The following is an 11,665-nucleotide window of genomic DNA, read 5'->3' on the forward strand; positions in this document are numbered from 1 at the left end:
GGTTAATTTGCTTACCAATAGGGGGCACTAGTAACCAATATATGGTGGAGCGGAGACGCTTGTTCAAGTTTTTTTCGAAATAAATTTGCCGTTTAAATTGGTGATGGGCTTTTTTTTTTTTTTTTTTTAAATGTATGTTAAATATTATTGCAAGTAAGCGTTGCCAAACAGAATTGCATGGATCACAGATGTAACGGACCTTTTCATTTTTCCTGGAGATATCAAATGTGTGTTGAAAATTTGCTGTTCAATCTGTTCCTATTTTAAGAATAAGATATTTACATGTTTTCTAGAGTCTCAGATTTTTTTAAATAACTTGTGTTTTGGATTTTATGATCTCTGTATTTATATTTAAAAAATACTTCAACCACTGCTTTGAGATTGAGGTCTTTGTCGATCTCCTGATAAACATTTTTCCAGTTATATTACTTGGAGGAAATCATTTTTACATACAGAGCTCAACCAGGGTAAAAATGGGTTACTTGAAACACTTCAAAAGATCATAATCCATCAATCAGATTCCACAGCAGGTGGAACATCACATCTTTAGAGGCTAACACCTGACAGTAATATCACAGACAATGACTGAAACAGATTTTTTTAATGCCCACCAAAAGTAAAACACTCTAGTAGTGTTAAATTGCTGGGCACACACTAACTGTAATAATGAATCACATATTTTATAGAAACTGTAGCGTTAACGTTGAGCGGTTGTGAGGCGGACGTATACGCCGAGAAGAGCGAGATTTACTATGGGCAAATCCAGAATCTTTATCATTAGAACAGTCTAGGGTCATAGAGCCAGTGTGAAAAGTCCGAGAATACATAACGACAGGAATATACTCACGAAGACAGAAAACGAGGGGACAAGAACAACAAAAATGCAAGTAGCGGTAAGATACAAGGAATTGAGTAACCATGACAACAGAGACGCTAGGAGGAGCAATCGTGACAAACACATAGCCCATGTAATTGTGATTGAATTATATCAAAGGACGCTTCCCATCACGACATGCTGCAGTTCTTCAGGATTTACTTTATATCTTAAACACAGCTTGGCTGAGTTGAGTTTTGCACTGCACTGAAAGATGCTAATGATTATGACCTTTGTACTTCTTTTAAAAAATCATTATTAGCTGTTGCTAGTTCGTTTGTATATTATTTCACATGCAACTTCTAAAACCTTCATCATGAGCATATTATCTTCATGACTTCAGAATTCACTTGATCTAGTGACCAAGTAGAGGACTTTAAATTGAGTCCTCCAAACCTGAGTCCCATTTTATATGTTTGTACAACTCATGTAATTACACATCAACTATAAATTATGTTGTAAATGTACCTGTTAATGTATAGAATAATGACAAATAAAGGCTAACAACCCTTACATTGCAGATTAATTATAGTGTGTCTTATGTATACATACACACGTTTTACATTTACAGCATTTAGTTGACACCTTTATCCAAAGAGACTTACAAGTTGAGCAACGGGGGGGGGGGTAATTTGTAACACAAATTCATAGGCAGGTCATGTTCTGTTACTGTGGACGTATGGCTAAATTGCAGATTGGTTTAAAACCCAATCTTTAGCTGGGTTTAGCTAAAGAGCAACTTGACATTTCCAGGCCATTTGCATTGTAAGTACCCTCATAGTATAATTCCTTTCACATATCCTTTTACAATTATTACAATTATAATAGTCTCTTACATCCTGTTACAGTCAATAAATCACTGTACATTAGAGCCAAAACATGCATTACCTAAATTCACATGTGTGTTTACATGAATTATACTGCTGCTGTCCATCTATAAGGGTAGATTTGGCCACGAGAAGGAAAGTAAAATGTTCACTGCTTCTTCATTCTTGTAATGCAATTTTAAGTGTTCCAAATCAAATTCTTGACAAATATTATCTTTACTGCTCAAAGTAATCTTCTACAGTTCTTTCCATGTACAATTTTCACATTTTCTGTGTGTCATGCTTATGCTGTGTCATGTTATATTAGAAACATCTGTCACATGATTCCTTTGAAAGCTGGTTTTCATGAAGCTTCATGCAAACTATGTAGGTAATCATTTTTCTGCATTACAAAACATAAGAATAATGTTCTTTGAAGGGTGCATTAAAACACAAACTTTAATTAATTATAAACTCCTTGTGTAAGCACATAAACAAATCCAATCTCTCTGACTAAGTTCTCCCTGTCAAACTCAGACATTAACATCTAGGCAATCAGATGGTAAAATACTGCAAATAATATCATGAAGAGGTGTGTCAACAGTTTATTAGCATTATAGTTTATAGTAAAAAAGGCCATCTTCATAGGACTTTGATCATCTTTACCAAACTGCATAATTGATCATATTTACTGCATTGATGATCTTACACACACTGCATAGTTAACGTAATGGATGAAGAATTATAACCATGTAGGGCTAACTGACATTTAAGTGAGCACTCAGTCATTCACTTGGTCAGAGTTTTCAAACACACCACAACTATTTTAGGCTTAGGAGAAGTTGTCAGTAAAAGCTGAAAGTATCCAGTCATGCAGATTTTTGTGCTGCACGGTGATTTGATTTGGGATGCTTTGGGTCAGGACACCCTTGTCAATAATGTGTTTATTTAATCATTTGGCCACACTTCTCACATTGATTCAGCCTTATTTCTTGCTCTTCCCATTCTCAGTGTTCTACAGTGGATTTAGTTCTCAAGTGAGATATGTGGCATCTGCCTCAATCATTCCACTTTTAAGTCCAATAAGTTTCAGTGATCGAAATGTTGCCTGCTCTCTAGCACCATTATCTACAGGTCTAATTAAGAAGGGTTTCTCTAAATTAGATTGAAGCAATCTACCACAGATTGGGGAACTGCTTCCCTTTACTCTCTGAGGCAAGGTTCAACAGGAATCTAAGTGGACCGTTACTTTCATTTTAGCCTGTCATGTTCTTTGAGATCCCTAGATCATTTGATTAATTGGATTCCAGACTGAGGTTGCCTGGCTCCAGTAACACTGTAATCTTCTGTACCAGGCAAGTTCATCTGAATAATCCTTTCTGGGAACAATATCAATAATTAACCAATAATTACATTAATATTGCTTTTATTAGTATACTGCTGAGAATAATCACATTCCCTCCAGACAATATGCACCATCCAATCAGCAAATGGGAACAAAAGCTTGGTCAATATGGAAATGTCAATGCCTTCATAAGAATTTTGAAGAGTTTAGCTATCCATGGAGTGCCAGTTTATTACTTTGCCTGTGGTTTTAAGAGATTTAGAATACATGAACAAATTTCAGTAACATTTTACTGATGGACAGTTTCGAAGGCTACATGACACCTATATAAGCCCTTTGTAAAGTCACAAGAGGCTTCTCACATAGCAGTCATTTCATATAAAATTGTTTACCAACAACAATATAGATTCTGTGACTAGATAGGAATCGGGTGATTCCTAGCTCACTGTTTAATTAAACCAACCACGATTCCTGTTTGTTAGCTAGCTAGCTAATTAGCTAAGTTTACTTAAGTGGCTAAGCTTTTGTCCTTAGTGTCACGGTACGGCCCCTCCCCCCGAACGCCTCCGTCTGTGTGTGTGAGTGTGTGTGTGTGTGTGTGTGTGTGTGTGTGTGTGTGTGTGTGTTCGTCAAATTGGCCATGCCCTCCCTGTGTCTCACACATTGTGTCATTAGCATACATGTATAAAAGTCAGAATTACTGAATTACATTCAGTAATGTTACCAAAATTTCTTATCTGCACCATCAAATGAGCTCCACTAGACCTATTCTGCCATATGACAGCACTCAAACACTGCCAGTCTGAACTGGTTCTGCTGTGCCCCACAACTCTAGATATGCCTCCCTATTCAGTGTCAGCATGATTCAACCAATTATACACTGTTCACAGTACAGTTTTTTAAAGTATGCATATGTGTGTGTGTGTGTGTGTGTGTGTGTGTGTGTGTGTGTGTGTGTGTGTGTGTGTGTGTGTGTGTGTGTGTTGTACTGGCTGCCTGTGTGAGGGAAAACATTTATTTTCACACAATGAATTCTATACTCAGCTCAGCAGTGAGAATACTGTGAAATAAGAACTGAATCCTGAACCAGGCCTAAAAGCTATTTAACTTTGTGGCTCCAGGTGAAGACGCACAGACATGCAAAACAACTGTCTGATGTATTGTGGTTGTCAGGTCAGGGTGAAAGCACCCAGCATTGCTCACTGCTGTACTACCCTGGAAAGATGGCAACCCCTAGCTATAGCAGCTTCCCCTGGACATAAAATGTATACCTTTCAAAGCATTCAGGCAAAAAAATTATTCCATACTGTCGTCTGATGCACAAAGATTAAAATGAAGCCTTCTTTGATAAAGGTTTTATTTTTGCACCAGGAAAAGGTGCTTTTTTAAGATCCATACTGAGTGTGGAGCAAAAAAAAATTTGCTAACTTTCTCAGACATTGTCTTGAGATGAGCACATTAGGAGATGCTTCAGTGATCACTGGCGCCATCAAAAATTCCCACTAAGATTACCATCAGCAACTTGAATTGCAACCATTAATTCCGATGCACTTCTGGAGAATAGCAGGAACCAGAACAAATCTTAGTCAGCCAGCATTAGAAAATTTGATGTTGGAAGCAATTAATTAAGCACACAAGCCTGTCCAAGTAATAATTAAATGGTAGCTAATGGCCACATTTATTTTTTAAAGAAATTCAAAGTGAAAGTGCCCAGTGACATTTCAGCTCAATTATCCAAGTTCACTTTTACCATTTTATGTCAAATAATACATCTATTCCCTATGTGTCTTATCTGAGGCCCCATTTCATGCTGTCCACCTAACTGCACCTAGGAAGAAACCATACACAGATATATACTGAGAAGAGATACAATTTCAGTATACAACGACACAATGGAGGAAGAAATCCTATGGAGACAATGGGGACGGCTGTGTCACACCTTATGGAAATCAGTATCCAACATCATGAGGCAGTCGCTAAAATGGAACCCTCAGAGCAAGAGAAATCGGTAGGGGCTGAGGAACACCTGGAGACAAGACCTCAATGCTGATGCCAAGTTTGCCAGACCTGGATGGCAGCATTTAGTGGCACTGGCACCTGACAGGAAGAGGACAGTTGTTGAAGAGTTATGCTCCAGGAGGGGCTTAGATAGATATAATTTTGCTGTTGAAGTCTTTTACCTCACTGCAACGATGTAGATCATGTCTTGCATTATGTTTTTATGTAGCTGGCAGTTTTTATCACATTACTAGTCTCACAACTGGGGTTAGTCAGTCTCATTATATGTTGATTTTGATTGGTTTTCACCTTCAGCACTAATTAACGGCACAGTGACTGAATAGAAATAAAATATCAAGTTGCATATTTAGGGTGGCATAGCACAGTTACTATCAGGTTATGAATCTGTTCCAATGTCTAGGCCTTTGCCTAGCTTGAGGTTAGTATATAACCACCCTCATATACTTTTCATACATCTTTTAATATTGTAATTGTATGACTAGAGCATCATCTACTGAAATGTTGAATGTCTACCAAGAGACCATAATGAATCTCTTTCAGAGATCTGTTAACTTTGTGCTGTAATGGATATCTTTGTCATTCATTTTACTGGGGGAGATTCTCCTTACACTGCCAAAGAAAGCATGATGTAAAATTGTAACAGAGTTAATTAAATTGTCCTCTAGTTAACACATACTGTATTGTCATTTTGTGCTTTTTTCCATCTTTTATACTTAAATGGAGGAACCCAGAAAAGTTCAGTGCATGCAGTTTGTAATGGTAAAATAAAAATAAAAGTCTGTCCAACTGAGGAAAATTAGACCTTTGAATTACGGGCTTTTTTGTGACATGGACTCATGCTCTTATTTACTGCCTAGCAATTAGATAAAGGGATATACCTCACCTTTGCGTTAAATCAAAGTGCTACTGGTCTTTAACTAGAAATGGCTTGAATGAGCTTGTATGCATAGTGGATTGATTAGTTTAAAGGCCCCTTGCAGAGTGAGCAATCAAGTCACTATTGGCTTTTATCCATTTCAGTAGTTACTTTGCATGATTCATTATAGCAGTTACAAAAATGACTTTAATAATTATGAGTGAAAAAGAACATACAATTAGGTTTCCTAGAAAAAGCCTGTAAAGTGTATTGGGTAATGGTTATAGAATGAGACATTTATTATTTTCCTTTGATTTGCTGGAAACAAATGAAATTGTGTTCAGTTGCTGAATAAAATTCTAGTCAGAAAACAAAAAACAAGTTTATACATATTAGTATCCCATAACTGGTAGGCCTATACAAAGCTATCACCTCATATTTCTTAACTGAGGGAGACATACTTATAACAAAGAAGATGCATTTAATGCATACTCTTTTTGCTTTGCATGTGTATATTTATCAGTAAGTAAAATGGTGAAGTGGTCAATTATGGTTTGCCAGAGTAAATGAGACATGACCAATGAGTTCATATCAAGTTCAGCTCAAAGATCTGCCACGAATCTCTACATGAGCTCATGTTTGATGTTTAAAAAAAAAACACATGGAAATTCAGTGGAGCTGTTAATAGAAGCTGCACAGGAACATTAGACAGCAGGAGGTAAAAAAGACAATTTAAGCAGGTCAAGCTCCAGAATACGCTAATACCCCTGATATCAGCACAGAACAGTACATTACATTAAGTAGAGCTGCACACTTGGCCTTCTTAATAGCTCCTAAATTGGTTCCTCCCTCTCAATCTATCTAGCTGTCTGTCTCACATTTCCTAAGCAAGTCTGCCTCCATGATAAGGCCTCCCTTCATCTGCAAGTATTTAATATGGCCTAGTATACCCACCATGGCCTAGTTTGCCATTTGGTGTCCTCACTGCACATGTGATCTGAAGTGCATAAGTGATTTAATTCACATGACATGATATCATGACATCCACAACAGAACATTTAATGATTGTCTACAGTATATACTATTTTTGTATGTTCCTTTACTACAATTTATGCTTTCACACTTAACTACAATGGAAAATGTGTTGTTTCCTTTGTGTAACATCATATATATAACCTGATGTAGATGGATTATTTAACATACTGAACAAAAAATCCCCCACACAAAACACATCAGGTCACGCAAAATCAGATTTGAAAAATCTTTTTTTTTTAGTATAAAAAGCGCAAACATACTCAGTGAAACATTTTAAAGTCTGAAAATGATAACACAGGTTGCAAATATGAATGTAAATGTAAAATTGACATAAATAAATACAACTATTTAATTGTATATAGTTTCAACTTAGTCTGTTGACTCCAAATAAAACTTGCCATTTCAAGCCAGCCCTTTTGATGCAAGTGGACGGCAATGCTTTTATACTGTGACGTCTTCAACTGGTAATGTGGTTTGTTCATGCTGGTGTGATCAGTGACTACAGAGAGCTACTCGAGATAAAAAATAAAACCGGTAATTTTCTCGGAATTTTGCTAATTTTATTATTTCTCTTAAAACATGTTTAAGGAAAATTTATGGACTGTAACCTAAATCACCACATCCTAGAGACTCTGCCACTTCCTGCTTCCATCCCTCCTGCCCCATGGACTCAGCGTCCTCCTCTATTGTCCTCTGTTGATTGCGGAGCTTCTCACACACAATGCCTCCATCATTGAGCTGTATTAAGCTGTAGAATTGTTTTTCTGTGTTCCCAGCTCTGTTTTGTCCATATGTTTGTCTTTGCCTGCTGCTTATTGCGGATGGGCCTGCCATAACCCTGTCCCTGTATTATTGATTGTTCTGCCTGTATCTCACTACAAGTCTGAATTATGCCACTCAAGATTCCATTCTCATAGTTTAGTTCAGTCAAGAATCGTTTCATATCCCACAAATTAGTCATCAAAGCATTCCCAGGGCAGAATGTGTTTTGATATCTCCTCTTCAAAATAGCATGCAATTATATGTGCATCTGCATGATTCTTCCAGGTGGTCCAGGGCCAACATGAAATATTCACTGTCAAGGGTTTGACAGCAGTTTTAACATGGCCTATGGCCTTGAACTGAAAAACATGTAGGGTTATTGTGAAGTGTTATCTAAGGCAGTGAAGTCAGAAACAAACCAGCAGGTGATTGAAATTGGGCACACCTGCACCTTACAATGTGTTTCTGTTGCAGTAGGCTACCAGATCTGAGAGAGAGAGACACACACACACAGGCAATAATTAGGTTCAAGTGCCAAGTTCTGGCACAACAAGAAATTAAAATTAGCCTTTTACACAGTTTATGTTAAATAAAACTAGTTTGCCTCAACATTCCTGCCTCCAAGCATTCTTCCTACATGTACTAGTGTCACGATAGTGCTGAAATCTGGGAGGAAGGGTATGCCTCCATGGAGGCCTCTCCACTGAATGAAGTCATTAAAACCCTAGTCAAGGCAACACCAGGCACAGGAAACAGCTCCTGCTTTTTGAAGTATGTGGCAAGTCCTGAAGGGTTTGCTGCAGTGGCCCAGCGGCCCTGCATCCACATCTGTCAACGTAAGCAAAGGCGATGTCTCAGGACAACCCTGAGACATATATTGAGCTGTTTTGTTTGTGTTGCCACTGCAGGCAGATGGCCTTCAAACAGTTGAGCACTTAGCTTGATGCTGCTGCTCATCGGAGAAAAGTATAGCTCAATGGCACATCAGCTTCCAGTGGACTTCCAGCTGAACTGGGCTGCAGCAGGCAATCTTACAAAGTGTCACCTAGACCCTGAGGAACATAAGTTCTCTGCAGAAGTTCCACTAGCCATCCGTGTTTGCACAGTAACTCCGGGACAGGTGCAGGCACTGGCTGTTGTATGCGGCAGCATTGGTTGACCTGGTGTTCCTGAAAAAATTCATTGTGTGCCTCTTGGAAAGAACTGTAGTGTGGGTCTAGTACCACCACCTCAAGATGCTAGACATCACCATTCAATTTGCAGAGGCTCATCTCATGCTGTTCCAGGTGGCAGGAGCCAAGAATAGTCCCCACACATGGAAAGTGAAACTCTGATGACCCTGCCCCAAACAAGCTAGGCCATACTGGATACCTGTGATATTTAAAGGGGTATATATGAGGTGTTGGTGGTTTTGGGTTGTAATCAAATCACAATCCACCAGAGCACAAATTGGAAGGTGTGCGCTGGGTGTCTGCACAGGGACAATCATGAGCACCCATTAGTGCTGGTCACTGTAAGATTCCAGAAACAAAGGCATAAGAGTTGGTTCTTGCTTGAGATATGCATGTGTGACTTGTACCACACTTGAGTTGGACACCACTCTCAGTCTATCTCAGGATGAGCCAGAAGAGGTGGAGATGCAGGCTGAATCCCTTTAGATCAATTGCAAAAGGAAGACTGACCCTTAGCATTCTGCACCATTGTCCCCAGAGGGATCTCCTGTGGAGGGTTTCCTGTTGGAATAATCTCAAGATTTAAAAAAAAAATGAGTATAAAAAAGTTTGATCCAGGAGCGTTGCTGTCATAACCTTATTTCTCAATTATTATAGATCACCTTTACCAAGTGACATGGGACACTCAGACTGATGAAGTGGTCAGCTCATAATCCCATATATATATATATATATATATATATATATATATATATATATATATATATATAGGGAAATGTTATTCCATATGGCCTACAGCAATTCCATTGCAGGGCTGGTGTGCAATATGTGCTCCAAATGCCAGTTTGTTAATCCTCCTGCAGTCCTGAGAACGCTATTGTAGCCACTACTGTTAACTGTGGTCCCATTGGACTGTATGGGTATGGATTTCGACAGGCTGTTAGAGTGGAATACACAGTGACATTGCTTTGTGCTAGTTCTAATGGACTATGTAAACAAGTATCCTGAAGTAGTGACACTTTACAAGGTTGTAGTGGGATACTTGGTCTCGAATCTGGATCATGAAAGAGATCCTGACTGATCATGGCACAGCAAATCTGTCACGCACTTTATGCAAATTATGTAATATATATGGGAATTAAGTTGATTCAGACTAGTGTCTTCCACCACCAAACAAACAGATGGGCTAGTCAAACACTAACAAAACTGAAGCATATGATTCATACGTTGGAACACTAGAATGCTAGGTCATGGGATAAATGGCTAGGTTTGCAGTGCATCCATGGGGTTCTTCCCTTTGAATTATTGTACAGGGAAAAGCCTTGAGGTGTCCTAGATATCATTTTTGAAAATTGTGAACAGAGACCTTCCAATAGTAAAAACAATATTTAGTATGTTCTCGGCCTAAGAGCAAAACGCCTTTCACTAGGACACTTAACACAAGAGAATTTACTCCAGGCTCAGAAATGTCAACCCCGCACTTATAATCAAGGCTTGAATATGTATTTAAGTATTCAGACCCTCCACTTAATACTTGGTTAAATAACCTTTGGCAATAATGTAGCACTAGAAGTAGCACTAGAATAACTTGAATAACTATTGGAGAGCCACCAAGGAGAAAACAAAAACTTAAGAAGCGAAAGGCACAACTTTTCTGAGAGGCTTTTGAGAAGCTGGAAAGAAAAAGACTCACAGGATAGCCCTTGAGGTTTCTACACAAAATGCCAGTTTTGTCATTTACCAGTACACTGAACAAAAACTGAGCACCAAGGTGCTAGTGAGCTGCTATTATTAAGTAAGCAGGAGGACAGGTGTGGCTAATTGCCACAATTACCTCAGAGCCACACTGTGCCTCCCTCTGGTGACCAAAGGTGGCCTAGCTCTTGGTTGAGCCAATACAGTTTTACACTGCAATGTCAACTGGCTACTAGTGCTGAAATTAGCTAACTAAACATTTTGTATCTTAAAACTCTTATTACTGCTGACCTATCCTACAACAGAAAAGAAACACTATCTATCACACAAATTAGGCTATTCTACTCTTATTAATCGTTCTGTGCAGTTCTCTACATTGGAATACTAATGCTGTTTTTTGTAGTAGAGGCTTGAAATCTGTTTCAAATAATTTTAATCATTGTTCTGTGCTAAATTAATATTTATGTTTTATGTTCCCATGTAATAGGAAGTGTAAATGTACATTATTGCAGAATAACCTCACAGAGTTTAATCCATTTGTTTTCATCTACCAGTGAGGACTGGATAACTGTACATTCACCCTTAATAAAGATAAGACCAGCAATTTTAAGTAAAATAATTAGATAAATAAATAAATTCTAATATTCCTAAAAATATACCTTACATGTGAGCAGCTGTCAAAAAAATATATGCACAAAAGAGAAAATCCATTCCACACTGGCACAGAATGGCACAATGTGTGGTAAGCATCTGTCCCTGGCAATGGAAAAAAACCTCAAGTGTCTTGGGATACATAATAGGTTCCTAGGAGCCACTAGAGTGCTATTTCCACCTACCCTGGAGCACACCTACTGTGACTGGGGTAGCACTTCTTGGACTTGTGGGCTGCACCTTTAGTCTCCACCACAGTGGAGTCAAGAGCACTCCAAATTTAGAGAAAGGAAAACATGACATTCCTCTATCTGAACTGCCAAACTCTACACTTAGAAGACAGCTCCAGTGGTTTAATGAGCAGTTTAATATTTTTCTTCTGTGTAGGTTAATAATTTCCCTATGCTAACATGCCTGATAAAATTTATTAAGGCTTATTCAATTATTAAT

Source organism: Electrophorus electricus, chromosome 9 (assembly GCF_013358815.1).
Source record: "Electrophorus electricus isolate fEleEle1 chromosome 9, fEleEle1.pri, whole genome shotgun sequence".
NCBI classification, from domain to species: Eukaryota; Metazoa; Chordata; class Actinopteri; order Gymnotiformes; family Gymnotidae; genus Electrophorus; species Electrophorus electricus.